The sequence below is a fragment of the Pezoporus wallicus genome, unplaced genomic scaffold (genome assembly GCF_028554395.1).
Source record: "Pezoporus wallicus isolate ANWC-B61680 ecotype Strahan unplaced genomic scaffold, APGP_CSIRO_Pwel_v1 contig_6974, whole genome shotgun sequence".
NCBI classification, from domain to species: Eukaryota; Metazoa; Chordata; class Aves; order Psittaciformes; family Psittacidae; genus Pezoporus; species Pezoporus wallicus.
The window spans coordinates 64,956-89,951 of record NW_026636227.1 but is presented as its reverse complement, the minus strand read 5'-3'; positions in this window follow the sequence as shown (position 1 = coordinate 89,951).

The following is a 24,996-nucleotide window of genomic DNA, read 5'->3' as shown; positions in this document are numbered from 1 at the left end:
TCCTACGATGAGGTTTGCAGAATGTTCACCCATTACAAGGACAGCTTCCATATGAGGTTAAAATGATCAACAGACTTTCCAAAATGTGCATGTTTAGCTGAAAAGTGAGGCCATTAAAAAAATCCTTCAGTCTGACGTGTTGACTAGAGCATTGCAACCCTCAACTACAGTAGCAGTAGTATGTTGCTTACTGTGTTAGTGACTGGTTATTCTAAAACTTCACTGAAATACATTTAGCAGCCTTGCAGAATCAAGTGGGAACTTTGCCTTTCTCAGCCAGAACTGTCCCCAAATTCCAGAATAATCTGCCAGAATCATCTCACAGAGACTTTTATCTTTAATAAATCCTCTCAGATTTTGGAACAGATGGATGTAGTTCAACAAAGAGGTTTCAGATTCTCTTTAAAAACATTTGAAAAGAACGCTACACATTAATGTTTTTTCCAAAGTATCATTAGAGGTATCATTAAGTTGTTTGCAGAGACACTACAGAGACAATCCAATATTACGGAAAGGGTAATTCAATCTTTGACAAATTCATTTGAATCTAAATATTTTTTATTGACTGTCATACTCATTGTACCCGTGATTCCTAAATACTTAGCCATATGTGATTTAAAATTATGCCCATCATTGATTTTCCCTTTTCTCCTTCTGCACGAAAAATAAAAGTCAACAAAAATTACTGACATTTTTCAGTCTTCATAGAGAAATGAGAGAGAGGGGGATCTACAGATGTTACTGACAGTTACCATGGTTATAAAATGTGCTTTCTTTCATCAAGCTCATTGTACCTTTTCTAGTGTAAAACAAAAGGAGATAATTTTACTACACCCATGAATTCCACAGCTTAATAAAAGAAGAAAGACAGGACATAATTAATAGTTCATATTACAGTATGGACAGTAAAATATCTGTCAAAGGATATTTTTCAAAGGATTTCATGACATAGTCCAAATATTTAATATTCAATATGATCTTCCATCAAAAGATCTATATCAGATTTAAAAAAAAAAAACTATCAATATAAATAGAAGATGAAGTTCTAAAGGTTAAGCTCAGGAAGAGAGAAAACCAAAACAAAGTAAAAGCAATGCAGTAAAAAACAATCATACAAAACATCTCCAGCCAATAAATTGTAAGTTTCTTTATCAAACACAGTCTGAGAAGCTGAGTAACTAGCTTCAGGAGTTGCTTTGTATCATCATAAATTATCAGATAAATTTCGATCCTTGTTCCAGAAAATATGATGCAAAATCTCCAATTATGATTCAAGAAAAATCAGAATTAAAAAATACCTACATAACTCATACTATATTAAGAAACACCAAACACTCATTAAATAAATAAATATAAATAAATAGATTTGGTAGGGAAGGGGTAATGGCTGTAAATCAGTAGTAGATTTAGATTAGATACCAGAAGAAATTCTTCACTGTGAGGATGGTGAGACACTGGCACTGATTGCCCCGAGAAGCTGTGAATGGCCCATCCTTGTCGGTGTTCAAGGCCAGGTTGGACAGGGCTCTGAGCAACCTGGTCTGTTGGAAGATGTCCCTGCCTATGACAGGGGGTTGGAACTGGATGATCTTTAAAGTCCCTTCCAACCCATTCCATGATTTTATGATTTTCTCCTGGCAAGTTCCAGAACAAATGTAATCACTTTAAGCAACTGATGGAAAAGCTGTGTGCTGATCTCTATTACCCTTTAGTGCTATACTATGAGAGAGGTGTCAGAAATATTTTGTGCATTAAAAATATATTTTTCAGGTCTCAGTGGTAGATGAAATACCACATCAAAGAAAGACACAAGAAGTTTGCATAGTACTGCCTCCAAGCAATCTAATCCCTCCACATAGGCTTCCGATTCCCATTGATATCTCAAGCATCTGCTTTCAGCAGTTTGTCAGAATCTTTGTTCTCCAGTAAAGCATTTCCTTTCACTAAGAAGTCACATTACAGACTCATCATTTCCACCTTTCTCTGCTGAGCATCTATCAGTGTCCACACTTCACTTTTCCTCCAATGCCTCTACTTGCCTTTCAACTTTCATTATCCTTATTAGAAACACATCCATATTTTTGCTTTCATCTTTTCCTTTAAGGAACCAAAAGATGACAAAACAGTTTTCAAAGGGAGCTGGGTCAGGAGTATAAGGCATTTCTGATGAGATTTTTCTACCATGCAAAACAGAGTAAAGCAGGAAAAGGGGAAATAAACTAGACCTGTGTGAAGTGAGTATTTTTTTCCTTTTCCAAAGAGTTTCCTGAGAAAACACAGTTTTTTATGTAACCTGGTGAACAGTTTGGGAAAGATGTGTCTTGAGAAGATCTTACTAAAATTTAATAACTTCTGCCTATCAAGAAGGCTAATAATTTTGTCCTATGTCAAAACATGATTGTAAAACTTGTCAATTTCTATCTCTGGCTAGAAAGAAAATGAAAGAAGAAAAATCCTATAGACACTGAGTACACAAACCAAGAAATGTCTTTTTTCATGAGTCCTGTATAAATATGTTTTGTCAACAGTTTCATCAATTACAGCAGAGCTGTAAATCCACCAGCATGTGCTAGCTTCAAGAATTTCTTCGTTTTGCTCACAGCATCCAAGTGTGGAAGCATAAATAATTCTTTTTTTTCACATCACTCCTTATATCAAGTAACATCTTCGCTACCCACAAACTTAAGGAAATAATCTGCTTTTTCAAAGAAAAACAAAAAATTGTATTATAAACATTAAAAATAAGACATTGGAACTTTTTTTTTAATAGTCAGTTATGTAAAGCAAGATCCAACAGGAAAGTTTCCAAAGAGGGATCTTCATAAAAAGCTGAGGTATGTAAACGTATGCAAGTGGGGTCTCCCAGATTATGTAAATAGGGTCTCCCAAATAGACTTGTCTACTGCAAAATCTGTCCCAGAACATTTAAGGTATCTGTAGTGCTAAGCCAAAGGTTGAGAAGCAGGTTTAGGGGCTTCAGATGTAGGTTTCTAGGTTTATGTTTTATGTAGGTTCCATCTTAGGTACCTTCAAGTCTCTTGTTTTCTGTGTCTGGCCCCAGGCATGGCAGCACTCCATAAACTGCACTGTTTATACTCTTTGATTTTGAAATGCCTCTGAGTAACTTAAGATATAAACCCTTGTTGAACATACCACCATTATTATACGATAGCAACTTGAGACATTCTCTAGTTCAAAGAGATCACATTCACTATTCAATATGATATGAGGAAAAAATAAATTCAATATAGGGTGAAATAAGTAGCACATACAGGTTGCATTGTTTACATGCATAGGTACGTACATTGTCTTGAAGACAATGATTCTGATTCCTTAGGTCACTTAAAGACAATGGTCGTTTAATTTTAATTATAGCATGGGTATTTATGGTGTTTTCCCTAATTATCCATCTATCCCAGGATTAGGTCTTGATTACCTATGTCTTCAGTCATGGCTATTTTATGATGGCTATTGTAAAATGCACAACAGCAATTAGATAATACACAGAAAAAAGAAATGAGGATATCACTGGAACAGATTTTCAAGAAGTTAGATAAAAAGGGGGAGAAAAAAGTGATAGCAACTCTATATAAATAGGCTCCATAAGAATGAAAGAACATTATTCTTAGAGTCACAACAACAGCCCATCTAGTCCAGTGTCCTGCCTCTGACTGTGGCCAGAAAAGATATTTATGGGAAAACTGTAAGAAAATGAGGCAAGAATAAGGTAATAGTTCTCTCTCATAAATCATCCAAAAATGCCAGCCTGATGTTGAGGAGGTCCTAAGACAAAGATTGTATCTGCATCATGGATTTAATATTTCCTGCACACTTTTCCTCAAGAATTTTTAACTCACTCATATTTCTGGAAAGCAGAACATCCTATAAAAATTACATCTATAGTTTAATCTTAAACTGTGTGAAATCCTTGTACTAAATTATGCTTTTTCTGATTTCATGTGTCTATATCATACTCCAACCACTTTCTATACTGGTCATTTAAGACCATCTTTTGTTGTCCTTTTCTGATATCTTTGCTAAGATAGCAAGATGGTAAGCAGCATTCAGGAGAGCGATGTACTGTAGAACTATCCAAGGTTATAAATCGATTTTCCATTTTACTTTTTACGCCTTTTTTATGATTTCCAGTTTTATTTTTGAACTGCATTTGGCCATCAGATATGTATAGTGGTTTGTCAAAAAAACCTCTTTCCTGGACATTTATACATGATTTAGTGCCAATTTTTGCTAACTTAGAGTTGATTTTTCCCTTCATGTGTATTATTTTGTGTTTATTGATCTTTAATTTCATCTGCCCTCTTATTGACTGCTGCGTACTATGAAATCTTACTGCAGATTCAGTTAATTTCAGTTTCAATCAAGCTGAAGAGATACATAACAGAATCAAATTTAAGGTTCTTGCTGTTCACCCCCATCTTAAATTATATGAGTATTTAAGCAACATGTATTTGAGAACTAAGGCTGCTGGGATGATTACGTTACTATACCCATTTAATAAGTGACCATTTAAGTTTACTTTCAAATTTCCACCCCTTAACCTACTGTTGGTTATGAAATTCCCTCTTACTCATTGATAATTCTGTTTCTTTAGGAACCAGTGGTGAAGAATTTCATTGATAGCTTCTTGAAAATCCATGTAGGGTGTTTCAAGCAAATAGCATGTACGTGTTCACTGACATTAAAAAAAAACAAACAACCAAACGACAAACTTCTACTGCATTTGTGAATCACAGACTTCCTTCTACAAATGTCCTGTTTATTCATGGCCTCATATTATCATTTATAGTAAATAAATTAGTGTGTCTACGAACTTTAGTTTTCAACATATTTCTTTTAATATTTGCCTGAAATAGCAGTCAGATATAAAAATCTTTAATTTCCCAGATGCCTTTGGTGTCCTTTAGAAAATAGTCACTACATTAATTCATTCATCTGATATTAAAGCCAATGTAAGCAGTAAGCTTTCCACTACAAACAAGATCAGCAATCTTGTATTTGTTTTCCTTTAAAACTCTTGGGCAAAAGTAATTTCATCCTGACAACATGTAGCTATTAATTTGTTCTAAAACCTTTTATACTGACACTTTTTGGACAGTTCCTTAGACTTGACACCCATAAAGAAAAAGACTTCTATAATGGCCATCACTATTAATACTAATGCAGAGAATTGATATAACTTTTATGCAGTGGCCTTATCTTCTGATACTGTCCCTCTTAAACATCAATCTTATGTTAACTATAGAATTTGTTTGGCCGTGTTTCTGCTTCTGATATGTTAAATATATATATATTACTCATTTTTATGCTGTTAGCAAATTGCTCCACAAGATCTTTTTTGGCCTGCCTTATTGTGTACTTAAGTTTACCCTGCCAAAGTCTAGACTACCTTCTTTCATCTTTTGGACACAGCTTCTGCTTTCTACCCTTAATGATTTCCCCACCCTTCCTGTTCAAAGAGAACTGTTGGCAGCCAGGAATACAAAAGTTATAGGACCAGAAATGAAATAGACAAAAATGACTTGAATTTATCTCAGCAGAAATGGGAGAAACTAATCTGATAGTTTCTTCTAGGACTGCTCTACTTATCATCTTATTAGATCATCTTATGATGATCTAATGTGAAATGCTTACACTCCACCAGAAGCAGGATCTAGGACCCAGACTGTCCCCATCCAGGTGAGGGCTGGGCTTTCTTCTAGCCTTCTACATGGCCTAGTGGCTTAACCAGGTGACAATTGCCTCTTCATTTCACAAAAGCCTAGGGCCATTATCAGTACTTTCTGTCAGAGAGACATGAGAGAGGGGAGAGAACAACCTAACTTCTCTCAAGACTTAAGATCTGATAATTCCAGGTGTACTAGCTTTTACTGGGATGATATTCTTCATAGTAGCTTGTATCATGGTGTTTTGGATTTGAGGGCACATAACACACCAATGTTTTAGGTAGGGGGTGCCCAGGAAACTGGGAGGAGACGCAAGTCAGCACAGCTGACCCTAACTAACGAAAGGTATATCCCATACCAGATGTCACCGTGTTCAGCAATATAAGTGGTGGTGGAAGAAGGAGGAAAAAAGAACGTTTAGAGTTGTAGCATTTTTCTTCCCAGGTAACCCAGCTTTCCTGAAAGTGGCTGAACACCTGCCTGCTGATGGAAAGTAGTTAATGAATTCCTTGGTTTGTTTTGGTTGTGTGCACAGCTTTTGCCTCACCTATTAAACTGTCTTTATCTCAACCCATAAATTTTATTACTTTTGCACTTCCAATTCTCTTCCTCATACCACTGGGGGAGAGTAAGCAAGTGGCCGGTGGGGCTGAGCTGCCTGCTGCACTCAAACCACAACATGGGACAAAAGTTCTGTCAGGCTAGTAAGCACATGGCAGGCCACAATTTTAATATAGGTATAAAGTCAGTGTCATTCGTACATGGGGAAAATTAGTTTGTTCTCATTGAAGCTTTCTAGGAGGAATTTAAGAAATAGGGTGTAGAGTGATGATGAAAAATAAGTGTTTATAACCACTGAATTGTCTAGGCACCATTGCTGTGTCTATGCCAATTAAAAGATGTCTAGCACTTGAGCACTGCCACAGATAATCTGCACAAGTAAATTTTTTACATAAATTTTTACCAATATTTTAGGTTTTCCTTTTTTATTACTATATATGCTGCCTATATTTTTTACAAATAATCGTTGTTACTTAGCCCTGTGCATTTAATTTTTACATTATGCAGTTTGCATACTTTCTGCTTTTTTTTAAACATCAGTTCTCTTGTTTTTCATTTCATGTGTTAAGTGTAACAGCAATACCAAATATTTTGAATACTAGAACATCTTTGCATAAAAGACCACTTATTTTTCGCTAGTGAAGGAGAAACCACAGCAGAGAACTCCACATCTGTGTAATGAAAGGAAAGACCTGTATGAATGCTGTCTGGCATGAGTGTTATCAGAAAGCCTCTACTTGTACGTATTTAAGAAAAAGCTATGTTGGAGACAATGCTACAAGAGAAACAGAGTGAAAACTCCAGTAAAAGTCTTAGCAACTGTTTATCAAAATCTTTTTACTCCCTTGGACATAACTCAAGGGAAGCCAGCTTCCAAGTTCCTTTCCCTAGAAATCATTGCTGTAAGAGCAGGGTGTAACCAGACCCATAACAATGGACATCATTTTATTCCTGTTCTGTGGTTCTGTGCAGCAGTGTCGTGGTTTAAGCCCAGGCTGTAAGTCAGCCATGCAGCCCTCTCACTGACTCCCCTCCTTTCTTTCCCCCCCCCCCACCCCCCACTCTGCCCGCTCCTGGAGAGAGGAGAGGAGAATATAACTGGCACGGGTTGAGATAAGAGCAGTCCAGTAACTAAGGTATAACACAAATCACTGCTGCTACCACCAATAATAACAATGATAAAAAAGAAGAGAAGAGAATGCAATACCACCCATCAATACGCAGCCCGACCGAGCAGTTACCCTTCCAGGTAACTCCCAGTTTACCTCCTGGGAATGACATGCTGTGGTATGGAATACCTCTTTGTCTAGTTTGGGTCAGGTGTCCTGTCTCTGCTTCTTCCCAGCTTCCCCTCCTCCCTGGCAGAGCATGAGACTCACAAAGTCCTTGGTCAGAGTAAATATTACTGAGCAGCAGCTAAAAACATCGGTGTTACCAGCACTGTTCCCAGGCCGAAAGTCAAAAACACAGCACCGCACCAGCTGCTAAGAAGGAGAAAAAATGACTGCTACTGCTAAACCCAGGACAAGGAGACTGACAGAATATTAGAATATATCTTCACTGCCACTGGCTGGAAAGATCTGGCAAAACAGTCTGTGGAGGAGCTGGGAAATACAGCCTGAATGTTTTCCAGTAGTATGAGCATTTTTGTTTTCTGCTTTATAACTTGTGATCTGCTTTACATTCTCATGTTTTGATAGATTACCCAGTTTTTATTTATCTCATAACATTCTGTGGCTACATAAACATGATTTTAAAATAAAGATGACTAATATTGATCAAATTGTCTCCTTTGGGAGTTGTGAATACACTATGCAACGGATTCATTTAAGGTGCCTATTAAGCCAGGAGATGACAAGGACACCTTTACAAGCAAAGGCTGTGACTTGCTTTCCCATGGCAAGCAGTGTCACTGAAGTGGCCTCAGTTCACCTTCCATTATCACTTTAATTCTTAGCTAATCTTTCTGGTGCATATCTTTTTTCTACACATTTTAAAAATAGAACAACACCTATGTAAAAACTTTTCTTGACTTTTAAATATGCAACTCTCTAGAATGCTAAATGCTAGAATTAATATACAGTCAATTCCTGCAGTAAACTTATGTGCCTGCATTAGTGTTTCAGTTTGGATCAAAGGTATTTTTAAAATAAATCTCTCCATTGTCTCCACTAATTACATTTTGCTTCACATCATGGAGCAGCCTTAGCACAGGACCAGGCCTCTTTCCTGCTGAAACTAAACTGAGGCTTCCAATGGACTCCAGGTGCAAATGAGCCTTCAAATAGCCATGGACCAGACTAGTGTGAGGTAAAAAGCTTGTGTAATGTGCATTGAATAGGCATCAGGTCCTTAGAGCAACTGTTTTGCTCTCCTTATCCTCTCCTAGTGTTCTAAATGTCTTAGATATGTAGATGTTGCCACTAAGGAATTGGTATTAACATACCCTTTAGTAGGAAAACCTCTCTTCCTAACAGAAAAGTCAAAAGCTTAACCATTCAGAACAATTCAGAAACATTGAAAAGATTAAGTTTTATTATGTAGCTCATATACAAAAGTCATATACAAAATAAAGCTATGTGATATAACATAGCTAATAAAAGTCTATACAAATACACAGTATAATTAGATCAACATTTTTGTCTATGGCTGCTTGTGACTTAATGTTGCATAATTTTACGTCCCTCCTGGCATCCAAATATGAAAAGAAAAAAAAAAATCCATAAATTAAAAATAACATGCTTCTACAGTGTGCCGATGTACGTACCAATATGCCAAAGAAAATGGTTTTGTTTCCATTTGCATTTTAAAATATATATTAAAAAAACCAATTGAATGTAATATATACTAATATGTTCCAGGCCTTGAAATAGCAGCCAAAAATACATCTCAGTATTTACATTCTACAAGAGACATGTAAATAATTTCTTCTTTTTATTATGATTATCAGTTTTCTTTCACTATCTGTAATTCTTTGACTTTTTAATAAGCATAATTTTATTGCTGCTTGCCATTAAAGTAGCAGTTTCTAAGCTTTCCTTCTCAGAATTATGTAGGTTACCTAGCCAATAAAGAGCATTTATTTAGGCTGAGAACAAACTGACTAAACTTTTTGGTTGCATTATAAGGAATTCTTATTTTCCAGTACAAGCTTCTTCCATAAATTATTTCAGAAAGTTTTAATATTACCTTTCAAATCATGCAGTTTTTTTAAATAGCTTTGGTTTTCTCCAATTAATCGACACTGTCCAAACTGTGCTGTTTAGTGACCTGGTACAACAACTATGCTCTTATTCAAAACTCAGAAACACCTTAGCTTCACTAATGTCCTTTTACCAGATAAAATAGTACTTCCTGCAAACATTTCACACAGTCTATCAGTCAATTCAATTTACTTTTATAAAGTGCCCTTCATGGAAAAATCCTAAGCACAATGCAAATTGAATATAAAGTCAGACGCGATAAATGTTTAAAAGGATAAATCAAATGTGATTTTAACCCTGCTTTAGAAATGGACAGTAATTTTGATGTTTTCGTGTACAATTAGGTGACATCAATGTTAAACAGGAAGGGAACATGAAAACAATTTATCAGATTATAAAATTTCTAAATCCTTGGTTTAGACCTGACCAGAAAGAAAACAGTCACAATTTAATCCTGAATTCTTTAGCAGCAAAGTCAGTAAAAACATAGTTACCACTGTATAATCAAGACTTCAAATGCAAGTTCAATAACACCAAGGTCACAGTCATTATCTGAGGGAGTCAAAAGAGCTGCCACTTGCAGATATCAGCAGGGATTATACCTGAGATATCCATGTTGAAGAACCAATCAATAGTAACTCAGCTTTATCTTTTCTAAGTTCAAGAAATTTTGAAGACATGCATGCTTTAATAGCAGAAGCAATTACACAATTCATCAAGCAGCTTCCCAGGAATGCAAAGACTGGAACAAATGTTCCACTGTGCTATTAGCACACATACGACACACTAGGCTATGACAATGAATAGAATTATTCTGTGGAAAAAAGCAAATATAAAGCAAAAGAGAATCTAAAAGAGATGGTGAGAGGCAGAGAAAAGAATAGGAACTTTGGAATTAAAAAGCAGTGGTAGAGGTTAGTTGAAATATTAATTTCTTAAAGCAACAAACTAAATTTTCCAGAAGGAAAATCTAAACCTCACCAAGTTACTAAAATTACGTAGAAACTTGTGGTCAATAGTATGATAAACAGAAGCAAAAGGGGTTTTGTAAAAAAAAAAAATAAATCATCTTACCTCCAAAGTAAATACATACTTTGATTGCAGATCCAGAAAAATACCAGGTTGATTATTTCTTTAACACTACAATTAAAAAAGGTCAAATGATTGAAATATTGCAGGTACTCTGTGGTCAAAACTTTTTTTACTTTTGAAACTAGTTTTCTTCATTTAAAGGCTTGAAGAATGAAGAAATTAGATCCTCTGGATATATATTAAGAACTTTCATGCTGAAATTCTATGGCCTTTACTATGGAGGTCAGACTAGCCAACAATAATTGCCCCCATTGTCTTTGAATCCTACAAAGTAAAACTAAGATAGAAGCACTAGGTAAAAAAATACAACTAATAGTTATTTCCTTGATCACAATATTCGAACTACTGTAATGTATAGCTTTGTAAGCATCTGGCTCCCATCATATTTGCTGTCATAGTTTAAAGGCCAGTGTTAGAAGTAATAAGAAGTGTTGTTAGAAAGTACTTGGATCTTGTTCAGCCCTCTCAAGGAGTGAGGATCATTTCTGATCTCCTTAAAAAAATATTTCCTTTCAGAACTGGGAGAAGAGTGACAACAGTTAGCAGAGCTGTTCAGGACTAATATCTATAGAACTTACACCTAAGGCTACTGTTAATTCACATGTGTGATGCTTTGCCTTAGCCTGAAAACCAGATGTGACGTTCACTGCATCACCTTGTGTGGGACTTGTTCACATTAGCCACTTTACAAGATGTGCTTCTTAGATCCATAACCTTGTATTACATTTTGTGGTGATATTCTCAGGGCTTATTCTTGTAATGATAGCCTGCATGTAAACTGTGAAAACACTGAAAAGAAATGTCAAACTTTTGGCTTCATCCAGGGGAAGACAACAAAGCTGGTGAGTATCTGGAGCACAAGTCTTATGAGGAGTGGCTGAAGGAACTGGGGGTGCTTGGAGAAAATGAAGCACAAGGGAGATCTCATTTCTCTATATGACTACCTGAAAAGAGGTTGTAGAGAGGTGGGTGTCAGTCTCTACTCCCAAGTAGCAAGCAATATTACAGGAAATGTCCTCAAGTTGCACCAGGGAAGGTTTAGATGAGATATCAGGAAAAAAATCTTCACTGAAAGGGTTATCAAGCATTGGAACAGGCTGCCCACAGAAGAGGCTGTGTCACCTGGAGGTATTCAAAAGACATATAGATGTGTCATTTAGGGACCTGGTTTAGTGGATTTAGCAGTGCTGGACTGTGGCATTTCACAACATGGACTCAAGTTGATGAAGAGACTCAAATCCTCATTAATTACCAGCAAGCCCTTTTTATCCTATTGTTCATTACTTTCCCAACCTGCACATACATACAATATCCAATCGAATTGGCCCCTGTAAAACTCTCCAGGTAAATAGTCCAATCACAATGCTACAGACCCTCTCACAACCCCCACATCCTCTGGCCTTCAACGCCCCACCTCATTGCCCCAGGGCTCCTCAAAGCACCAAGGCCTCAGAGTTCATTCTCTAACTGTTCTTCAGGCAAATCTTATCGCTTTCACTGTCCACATTGGACTTGATGATCTTAAAAGTCCTTCCCAACCTAAATGATTCTATGAAGTTTTCCCTTTCCCTACAGCAATCCATATAAACAGAATAAACCTATTATTTTCTTGCGAAGGGTTTACTTTTTTCTTCTTTTAACTTGGCAACTACATCTTACCTGTTTCCCACAGAGTGTTAAGATCTTTTTAGTCTCAGAACCAGTCACAAATGTGTTTGCTAAAATACAAACTATTCAAGAAACTACTAAAATATTCAAGCAGGAATTGTTATGCATTTCATTTTTCAAGATATGCAGCACAGTCCTAAGACACATATGCATAAAAAAGCTGTAAATGTTCTGAGACTTATAGTTAATATATCAACATGTTAAAGCACTAGAAATATTAGCTTCATGGGCACTGCATCTAAAGTAGGACAGAACTTTACATGACTGATGCAGCAATATCAAACCTGAATAATTCTTAGATAGTGCTGACAGTCAGATATTAAAAAATAAAAATTTTTTAGAAGAGGGTTATCTTCTATTTTCATTCTGATTAGAAATATAGTGTCTTCATTAGCCACACATATCCTCTCCTATACTATTAAGAAAGTCCAACATTAAAAATATGTATTTGAATTTGGAGTCAATCCATCAGAGTTATGCAATAATAACAGTGCAAAAGATGTATCTTAGATACTGAATAGAACCCCTGCTGTAAAATGGGAGTTTTATTTTTTTAAAAAAATGCTACAGAAACAACCAAAAAGAAACCCACGGGTCTGAATTTGTTCTGAGCTTTTCCACTGATTTCTTTCAGTCAAATATTCATGTCTATATGCTCTGAAGAGTTTAACACAGTTCACCTCAATTAACATATTTTATCCTATTTGATGATTCCCAAATTAAAAATTTTAACAAGCTAACACAGAAAAATCTTTCATGATAAACAAGCAGCATCGCTGCTGGCAAGCTGAGCTGCTTGAAGCATTTCCCTTGAAGCTGTGTATGCCTTGAAGGTGCCCATCTGTTTGTTCAGTCTCTTCTTAAGAAAAGAACTCATGTCTTCTCCCAAGGGAACCCCTGTTCAGTTATTAAGAGCTTTAGAATAATTTCCTCATTAGGTAAGAATATCACCTGGTCAGGATCCTTTGTGAAGCAGTAGCTTTTTAGTTAAAATAAGGAAGATGATTAGTTAATATCTTGGTAAAATGGGGATTGAATGGGTGAGATGTTTGGTAACAAGAAACTCAATCTTTCATTGTAAGGCAAAACAATTCAGGATGGTTGTGATTAAAAACTCATTACCATATAATAATCATTCAGTGACATTACTACATAATATTTGCAGGGTGTCCGAAGTTGCAGCATGATGCAGAATGGAGCAGTCAGCAGTCTAGAAATCTGGCATATAATGATAGATTTAAGCACTCACCATGCCCTACTGCTATCAGTAAGACTCCAAGTGGATGTCAAATACAAATTAGGAGATCAGAGTGTGAATAGTAATAATAATTAAAAAACAAACAAACAAACAATAAAAATAAAAATAAAAAAACAAACAATTTAAATCCAAAAGTAAGGATAGGGGACTATTAGAGTTATTTTAATTTCATTTTTTCTGGTTGCATTTCTCAAACCAGTCCCAACAGGACTGATATTCCCCCAACAAGCTCATTTCATGCCATTTTGCCATAATTACCACAAAAGCCAAGGTGGAAAGAAGATGTATATAGAACTAACACCTTGCTAAAGGTCTCTTTGTACCAGCACATAGGCAAGGCTACGTGAGGGAAGCTTGTTGGCTATTGCTCATTCTCTACCTTTATTACATCTATAATTTAAAAAGGAGTGCCATGCATCTGGTGTAGCATAAAAGCATTAAATTCAGAATGAAACATTAAAACACGAGAGGAAGGCAAGCACTGAACCCCAAGGCAAAACCAGAGCAGCATAATCCTTATGGATGTGCAGGGTACAACACTTGCTTGCCCTCAAAATGAGCAAGAACAAACCTTTATTCCAAAGGCTAATGCATGACTTGTAGAAGAGAGACAAAACATGAGAAAATCTCTAATTGCTGTTAAACACAAACACTGACCCACACTGCATTTCTGTTTCATGGGAATTGAATCCAGAAGTAACAAACAGATGACCTTAAGATCTCATTTTCAGTTTTCTTCTGTGGCCTTTGTAAGAAATGTTTGAACATATCTTTCTTTTTTTTTTCCTTTGTACCTTTCTTAGACCTGAAATAGATGGTATTTACCCATTTTACAGGTGTGTAACAGTAGAAAGACTTAATTAACATTTCTGTAACACTGTATCTGAATACACATGTAAAGCTTTTCTGTAGTGCAGATTCTATAACATAATTTTTCTAAAAAAGCACACAATAACTGTTCAGAAGCAGAGTAAGATGTACTACTGTATCTGCAATTAGCAATACAAAAATACATATAGCTGACACACTGAAGCAAATAGATAGTCTCCAGTGAAGACTCTTCCAGATCCTAATCTCACTTCATTTTAGGGGACTAAAAGTTTGGCATCAGTGCCTGAGCTACTAAACCAAAGCTGCCTTAAACTCAACTGGAAAAACTCTGACCAAAAAAAAATTGAAAGAGGTTATAAAAACAACCTTCAAAGTGCAGTATCCTAAATGTCTACTTAAAGAGAAGAAAACATTTTTCTCACTATTGACCTCAAGGAGAGGGTATAGGATTAATAAAAGGTCTAACTCATAAGTATCTCCCTAAAAATCCACCCAGTACTCCTGTGTCTGCTTGATCCTTCTTTGGGTGACTGTTCCTTTTACAGTCCTGTTCATTCACATCAATACAGGAGAAGATGCTCATCCTATCAAGTGGTAACTAAGGATGACTTAGTAGAGCACATATATGCTAGTCTCCTTTTTACCACATGGCATAAATAATTATTGGAGCAGGAGAGAAACCATAATGTTTTGGGTTTTTTTCTGCATTTTGGACTGTGTAAGCACGTTAGAAATATCTAACATCACCTACTTCATTGGTAATTGACATCAAGGAATGATTAATCCTGTATATGGAATTTTCTATCCCTCTGAAGGGCACACCAACAATTTTTTTCATGTGGGAAAATCTCTAGGTTCTTGAGGAATTCTAAAGGGATAAAGCACCTTCAGATACACATAGCACCTCTCAAGCACTAGACAGGAGATAAACTGGGATTTTCATGGAATTGTTTAGATACTAAATACACTAGTTCTAAAACACACTAGGAACCTAACTACAGGGTTTTTTTGAACTCTGGCCTACGTGACTTCTTTAATGTCCAAACCAGTCTAAGGCAAAACAGGCAAAAAAACCTTCTCTTCTACCCAAAGTTCTGCGTAAATAATCACGTCTCCAAACCCACTTCTATTGCACAGTTCTATAATCCTCAGTAAATTCCAAACACCTAAAAAACACTTTTTTTCTTAATGAACGTATGTAAAAGAATAACCAACAGTGCTCTTTGATCAACAAATGCAGTGTAAAATCCAGTCTGCTTGCTGTTGGCCTCAGGAAATCAACTTTCTCACCTCTGAGAAGTGGTTTTCTCTCTTATCTTTCCTCAGATGGTTTAATTTTATCCTTATTTTGTACTGTAGTGAGACTGCAAAAGGAAAAAACAATGTATGAGTGGCAATTATATAGATTACAGCAGCTATGTTTTCCATTACCATCTGGCTTTTTTTATTCTTATAAGTTAGACTGTAGACAGATAAGCAGTAGAATTAAACTGACTAAATCTTTTGTTGATCTTCAGAATAAAATAATGATTGTATCATTATGAAAATGGTGCTTCTTTTCAAAATGTCACACATAATTGTGCATAGCCAGAGTTAAATGAACCAGTAAATGGATTGGCATTAATAATTATATTGGACATGCATGCAGTTTCAAGTATTAACTAATAAAAATGATTGATAATTTTTAGATAATTGAATTAAAGAATATGAAAGAAGTTTTAACAAAATGTGACTTGTAGCTTTTTAGAGAAGACAATTAGATACTTGTTAAACATAATAATAATTTATTATTATATCACTGTTTTATTAATAAAATAAAAAAAAGAATAACCTACAATTTTTATAGTGCTGGAGTGTCACAGGCTTTTAAACATAAATCTCAAGTCCTTATGATTGTTTTTGTATTCTGCCTGTATTGTCAATTTGACTCCTGAAATTCTTTACAGATTCAAATTCATCAATCTACAGTAGAAGTCCTGCCTTTACCTCTCGTTACAGACTTGATTAAAATGTAAAATGAATGAAATGAAAAATAAAATAAAATAAAATACAATTATAATATAAAAGTACAATTATAAATATGTACTGGATTTAGAAAGTAATTTCAAGACTCCTGACTCTGATGGTTTAACTTTAAAAAGTAGATGATGCTTTTTATATTGCGGTAGTCAAAATAATTGTTTTTGTCTTGGTTTGTTAGAAGCAATGAAGTGTTCCTGTCAGTAATTCCAATTACTAAGGTAATTATTGCATGAAGTAATGTCTCTGATTTTCAGGGACTGTGGCATATTACTAACAATACTTCCTAAGTAAAGGGTGGGGATGGAATGTTCTTTATGGTTACAAATTCACAATTCAGTTGATAAATATACAGAAATAAACCTCCAAAATATTTTTACAAAATACTACAGTTAGTTGATGTTTATATATAAAAAGAGAGGCAAAAGATCATTGCCCACAAGAAACTAGAAAACTAAGTGTCCTTAACTAGCTTTCTTTGGTATATTAGGGATTTAAAATACCATGAAAAGGATCAAGAGCAGTCAAGGCTTGGGAATTTTCCCCACTAGAATTTGATACTGGTTAATCACCAGTAAAAATGAAAGCTTTCTGAACTTTCTCAATTCAGTGACAATGATTTACCTAAAAAAAGTGCTGAATTCTTGAGATACGGTACTTCCCTAACATGTTGTGTATCTAATATTGTCCCTAAAGAAGCAGAGCATGACCCAGCTTCACATTTCTACTCCTTACACATTCTTATTTCAGCAACCAATTATCACAGCCTATACCTGTATTTGTAATGTTACAAATATAAGAACTAGTAAAGAAACAACCTGGTCAAGTGGCAGAATGAGGCATTCAGAAGTTATGAAGTGCTGGAAACTTCATTCATTTCTCTTTGCTCTATACTTTACGATGCAGTTCATAATTATCTGATGAGATAATATTTTTACACAAGTTCATTCATCATTCCAAATAGAGAACGAATAATGTTCTATAATTGAGCAACTGAGCGAAAAGCTTTCACTAAGCTGGCTTTGGTACCTTAGTGCTGAGGATTTATAGAAGTCATAGGAATACAAGACTCAGCATCCACTTTTCCTAACAAACATTTGAACACCTGAGAGTCACCTCTAAGATCAGTGTCAGAACCAGCAAGCTACAGAATATTTGGAAAGGCTGAAAAAAGTTTTCAGTGTGTCTACTTGCGCTGGTCAGTTTTAATAAGCCATGGGAGATAGGGTAAGAATATATGTGAATATTTTAGCCATCTGCCTAAATTATGGTCCTCTTGATGGTCTGGATGACCATCAAATTCAGATTATTTCAGGAAAAAAAAAAAGTAAAGAAGAAATTCCATAATCTTAAGAGGTACAGAGATATCTTCCCCAGTAATCCATCTGTTCTACACTTTGTGTGACCCAGATTACACACCTAAAGTGGCCTAGAAACTTTTTGACATGGAAGTGTGTTTTCTCAGCTAAACAGGTCTTGGAGCTCTAAAAATTGTTATCAGTGTTTAAAACAGTCATCACAGAGGTTGCTGTAGATATCATGAGGTATTGACAAAACTGAAGAAAGGGTGCAGAAATCATTCAGCGCAGTAATACAAAAAAAAAGTAAACAAAAAGTGTGAGAAGAAAAAGAAATCATGGTAATTCAGTATCCAAAAACCCAATAAAGTGCCATTAAAAGGCAATAGTGAGAATCAGTGAAGACTGACCATAGGTTTCAGAATAGATTTGGAAAGGCTAACGGAATAGGAGAAATAAAATATGGTGAAAACATCAGTAGTTAAGTTAATAAAGCCTCAGTGTTGGCTAGGTTTTTTTTTTTCTTTTTTATGGGAAGACTTATCTCCTTAGTTAATCCCATAATTTATGCTTTGTTAAACACACGACTAGTATTACTACTATTATTATTGGATATATCTTTAATTTATAATACCTGATTACAGGTATATACATTGGGTAGGTTATAGATATTTTAACAGAACACTTATGTCTCATCAACCAACAGCAAACATATACCACTGAGGTTAGGGTCAGTGTTTCAAATGTGTAAATTCAAAAGTATCAAAGCATCTAAACAAGCATGAACACTGGACCTGTTCTCTCTTATTTAATTGTATGACTTGTGAACATAGGGAAATGTTTGTACAGCACTTAAAATAGTCAAACTTTTAATAATTACACATGTGAATAAAATAAATTGATCTGATTAGCTAGTTTTTTATAAATTTACAAAGGCCAGTGAGAATTGCACCAGTCTGATAATATTACTTTTTTAGTTACCATTTTTCTACACAATTTACATTGTTGAGCTTTGATATTTACAAAGCCAGATGACTGAGCCTTCATTTTATTATGTGCTACACAGAACAAAAATAAAAATAATCAAATCAGTGTTTTATGATAGTTTATATCCCATGCAAGCACAGTAGTCTTTAGCAGAAATAGCTGTACAGATTCTGTATAACATATGGACTGAAGGAAAATTTGTTACTCTTGCAATAAACTCAGAACAATGGCATGAAAACAGATTTATCATTTTGAAGTAAGATCAAGGACAGATGTATAGAGAATATTTTTTTTTTGTTAGCAGTGCATAATGAAAAGGATTTGCATTGTGTGAGTGCATAAAATAGCTCTGCAAATCAGCTTAAGTGCAGATCTCCATACAAGTTACAAACAAAATGGAGGTTAAGAATATATGTGAAAACTTTTAAGGTTTTGACTCACAAAAGGTATCTGATCTTATTATTTGCCACCCTTTAGAAACGAAACATTATGTAATCCTATAATTAAGAGAATGATGTCATTCAGCAAGGTGTTGACACATGACCATATTTAACTTTCAACAGACTTATCACCATGCAGTTTTTGCTTTTTCTTTTATTTTTTTTCTCACTTACCTTGATAAAGCAAAAGAATCAAGAGTCTTGAATGTTCACACCTGGGTCGGAGCAATCCCAGGCACAGCTACAGGTTGGGCAGAGAAGAGATTCAGAGCAGCCCTGCGGAGAAGGACTTGGGGGTGCTTGTCGATGAGAAAATGAACATGAGCTGGCAGTGTGCGCTTGCAGCCCAGAAAGCCAACCGTATCTTGGGTTGCATCAAAAGGAGCGTGACCAGCAGGTCGAAGGAGGTGATCCTGCGCCTCTACTGTGCTCATGTGGGACCTCACCTTGAGTATTGTGTGCAGTTCTGGTGTCCTCAACATCAAAAGGACATGGAACTGTTGGAACAAGTCCAGAGAAGAGCCACTCATAACCAGAAGATCAGGGGACTGGAGCACCTCCCGTATGAAGACAGGCTGAGGAAGTTGGGGCTGTTCAGCCTGGAGAAGAGAAGGCTGTGTGGAGACCTCATAGCAGCCTTCCAGTATCTGAAGGGGGCCTATAGGGATGCTGGGGAGGGACTCTTCATTAGACACTGTAGTGACAGGACAAGGGGTAACGGGTTAAAACTTAAACAGGGGAAGTTTAGGTTGGATATAAGAAGGAAATTCTTTCCTGTTAGGGTGGTGAGGCACTGGTATGGGCTGCCCAGGGAGGTTGTGAATGCTCCAACCCTGGCGGTGTTCAAAGCCAGGTTGGAGGAGGCCTTGGGTGATATGATTTAGCATAAGGTGTCCCTGCCTACGGCAGGGGGGTTGGAACTAGATGATCCTAAGGTCCTTTCCAACCCTAACGATTCTATGATTCTATAATGCAGTTGGCTCAGAAATGACATATACTTGGCACCATTCCGCTTCATCAGTGTTAATCATACTTTCTTTTGGCTTATCTTCAAAGATTTCATCTGTCTTATTCATTCAGTACTTTTGGTTTCATTTTAATTTTATTTTCTATCTTTTTCTAAGTTCTACATTGTTGGTTATTTAATTTTTTCAATGTTGTTAAACAGGATTTTAGAAGGTATCTCCCAAAAGAAATCTACTCCATATAATATAGAGTTCACCTTCAAAGCATATTAGATCACCTTGTACTTTTTGTTATAGAACATAAAAATGTAAAAGAAAAATAGCTAAATAACATTTCAGTCAGGATTCCTGCTCCAAAGTCAGTTAGCAAAGCAATGAGGGATTCAGAAAGGTAATTTTTAGAGGACGTACTGTACAGCAAGCAGTAGAATGCTGTGAGGATTCTGTGGGACATTAAATTTTGTGATGTGATCTATGATAGTCAGAAATAAACTACACAGAAATTCTTAAATGTCAATGTACACAGCACTTTGTAAACAAGAAACACAGCCAGGAAGTTTGATTTGTTTCTGGAAACAATCCCCAGGCTTAAAAGGCTGAAAAGGGAGATCTGTCATCTTCTGCCTGAATTGCAACCACTATAAAGAAGATTATTTGTAAGTAAGACCAATTAAATTTTAGATTTAAAGATGCCTAATCCTTATGCAATTTGTGAAAATTAGATTCAGGGACAGAAGGACATTTTTCTTCACATTAGAAAAAAAACAAGTGAATCACTCATAACCAGAAGATACAAATATACACATAACTAAAGGAATATTTTACTCCTAGCATTCCAAACAATAATTTGGCATGAGTATACCGGAAATATATGTTCCTTTTTATTTTCTGTTTGAAGTGTATACCTTTTATGCTTACCAATGCTGCCCTAGATTATCCTACTTTTCAGGAAAATAGTATTGATTCAGGAGTAATGTACAGATGTTGTATTCAGTATAGGGTTCAAATCAAATAGATTAAAATGAAGACTTCAGAAGGGTTGAAATTCACTGAGGCAAGGAGAAAACTGTGATTGTACAAAAGTTTTGAACTGAACCAAAGAAGCATTGTTATTTTAATCAATGTTGTAGATTTTTTAATACTTATTAACAAGTAATTACATAATAATAACAACCTATTAGCTAGCTGCAGTACGTGCTTCCTCTTTATATGCCTAATGTACAAATGCCTTGCTCATTCCCAGGTAGAAAACATACCTTTTTGTGTGTGCAGTATGTACAGATTGTACTTACTCTGAGCTCGTCATCAGTCATTGAAGAGCCTGACACCTCCAGGATACAGTTTAGCCTAAGATATAAATTCCCTAAAATATTTTTTAAAAGCTTACCAAACCCAAGTGATTGCAGACATCACAAAAAGGGAATGAGATTTTGTACCTAGAGGGCCAACAGAGAAGGGACTAATTCAGCCATGAGGCTTTCAATCCTCAAAAACCTACTTCAGGCCCATTACAGACCAAGCAAGCACTCCTCCCAAAGCAGTGGCAGAAAGTGATGGAGTGCTGCAGCAAACATGACAAACTGCAACCAACATGAAACAGACTTGTGTAATATGTAGTTTATGAGGCATAATTGAAACTCTTTCTTAATTGTTCTGAACCTAAAAATCAAAAATTTCTTCTTGCTTCAGAACACAAGAAGGGGCCATGTCCATTTATTAATTTCTACCACAGTCAGCATGCTGGACTTCCAAGCCAGTAACGGCGTTTCAATACTGCTGACATGCACATTTGATCTTGTCAGCAGAGGGTGTGAGATGGCATGGTAAAGTTCAATGGTAAGATTCTCAAAAATACTGAAAAAGCTTCTTGAGAATATTTAAAATTACTTTTAAATAATTCTTAAATAATTTAAGAGGTTAAAGAGTTCATTTCCCAAATGAACAAAGCTATCTGTGGCACTTTATCCTTACACTATCTTTCTATATTAGAAAGGTATTCACCTGCTCAGGAACCACCATTTTGCTGTGGTTGTATTACAATTTATAACTTTGTCAACCCAGCTATAAAAAAAGAAAACTTCTGGTGGCCATAAGGAGTTGTATTAAAAATTCATGCCACCCCAAAGTTTACATAAGAGTCAGTTTAGGTCAGGCCAAAAATCCATCCCAGTACCCTGTCATTGAGATAGGTCTGTTACGTACTGAATGTCTCTTCGATGCCTCCAGAAGAATACAAGAATAGGGCTGACATACAAGATACTATTCCAGAATGTACACTTACCCTTTTCCCAATGAACTGTCCCGTTGTGGAACTACTTGCTTTGTCTTATATTGGTTGTTGAATAGTTTCTTATACAAAATTCCCACCGAAAATTGTAGGTAGAACTCACCTGATACATATTACTTCATTAACACAATGTGAATTGAAACCTGATTTTAGAAGTATAGCTTTCTTCTACGAAACAAACAAATAAACAAATAAACATATAATAGTCTTTTTCACATGGTTTATTTGTAATCATAATACTGTGGTCAGAAGCATAAACTCAGACAACTAGTTCTGAAGTAAGGTAATAATATTTAGGTATGTTTTGGTTTTAATTTCATTTCAGTATTTTCTTTTATTAACCAAAATTACTATTGCAAAGGAAAGACTATACCGTCCATTTTACATTGCCTACGTCTACCACTAAATGAAATAGAAAAGGTAGAGCAGGGATAATAATGACAGAACATGATTTAAGGAAGTACTCTTTTTTGCACACTGTGATTTGTAGGATCTTAGTCATTATTCAGACAAAAGTTAGGCACCTACAGAAACGTCTGTAAATCCCCAAAGGTTCATTTATTTCATAAAGAAAAGGTATGTAGCCAACTGTTCCTACTGTTTCATTTGTAAATCTTTCATTAAAATCTTTAGACAGGAATCTGGCAGTGTAAGTAATATTGTTTTACTTGCATCAGTGTTCTCTCCTTTTTCCATTTTCCTTCTTTTGCATTTAAAAAAATTTTCAGGATTTTTTAAATTTGGAGACATGGGAGCAAAATACCAATTATCAGATAATTGTGACATAAAACTAAACCTGAGAGAAGGAAAGAGGATCCAGGAACACATTCAACACCTGTGTATACAAAGAGCAAAACGTACCTTGCTGAAGGAAAACTCCTGCCCAACAGAAGAAAACTCCAATGATACCTGAAATACAAAGTTGTTGAATCTGGCAGTGTTCAAGGCCGGGTTATACAGAGTCTTGGGTGACATGGTGTAGGGGAAGGTGTTCCTGCCCAGGGAAGGTGGTTTGGAACTGGATAATCTTAAGGACCTTTTCAACCCTAACTGTCCTATGCTCCTATGAAATATGGCAAAAATATCCTCTCAATACTTTGATAATTCAGTTCAGAAAGATGAACCAAATTCAGAAGAATGATGTTTTCAGTGGAAAGTTATATAGTTTCTAATGACCTTACTTGTAAGAAGTGCTCAGTTAATTCTTACATGTGAGATTTCCAAGAATGTGCTAAATTTTTAGTAATCACCGGGAGGCTAAAGAAAAGAAGATATTCACTATACTTGTTTCATAACCATAATGCTCACCCCTACTATCAGACATACAGAAGATTATAATTGTATTAGCAGCATTAGCAAGAGGGGGAAAAAAACCAGCTCTTTTCCTAATAATCATTTTACCGAGATCCACAATATCAGGGATCAGAATTCTAATGTAATCTGCTCAACTTAGCACCATTTATACAGTAATCTTATCTCTGTTCTCTGTAACAAATGGCTGCATTATGCTTCTTTACCCACAAGTCTGCAAATATGTTCAGGGTCTACTAATTGACACCAGTCTTAGGTGAATAACCCAGAATTTAAAAGACAATGTAATTCTTATTCTGCCATTTTTTTTAGACAAGACATTATATTAGTCAGTGTCTACTGAATATCGTAGAAAATCCAACCTCACTGCCCAGACAAATAGAAATGTCATGATGAATATGGAGTTATTAATGAAGTACCATTTGCATTAATAGCCCAATTTATATAGCATATCAGGCTAAGTTTATCGTGTTACTTCACTAATCCTCTGCTCTGATCTCATTTGGGAAAGGGTATATATAATTTTTAATTTTGACAATTTTTTCTGTAATCAGGTCTGCATGCAGCAAAAAGAGAAATCTTTGAATGTAGGTGACAGACCTATCAAAGAAATTTTATTTATAAAATGCCTTATTCCAATTACGTGTACTGGAGATCTTTTTCCCCCACATTTTTATCTCTTACAAAATATTTTAAACCAAGTTCATTCCAGGTGTGATTGTCTTGATTTCCAGTCACACCTGAATTTGGCCCTTTGTGTTCTACCCAAAACTCAATTGTCACTTTAACCCTGAGGAATTTCTTCCATTAAAAGAGTTCTTTTCTTGATCCCAGAGCTCTTCTAATCCTTTCTGTGACTGTTTCACAGTTATCTGAATGTTATCGCATTCTATTAATTGATATTTTTCGTAATGTGTGTTGTAATGTAGTAAATCTATTAATCCCATGGTAATTTTTCATGTTATTGTAATTCCTTTAGCTGCATAATGTGTACTTACCCCTGTCTTTGTAACAAATAAAAAAGTTAAATGGTATGTATATAAATAATATTCACAGAATTCAGCTATGTGCCTCTCTAATCCGTATTTGAACAACAAAAAAAAACCATCTCCAACTTCTTTGAACACAACTCAGGAACTATTTCCCGAAAAGCCTACTTAAAAGGATCACATTGACCAGGATTATAAAACCAGCTATGCTTTTGAATTAAAAATCTGAAACTTTTATCACAGCATTTCCATTCAGCTGCTCCCTTTAAAATGGACATGTTTCACTATAATTATATTTTATTTGCAAGCCCTTTCAAATACAGCCATAGGGGCTGAAGAAACCATTACATTCTTGATCTAGGTCTATGAAGTAGTGCTTTCTCAACCATGCTTTTATTGTTTT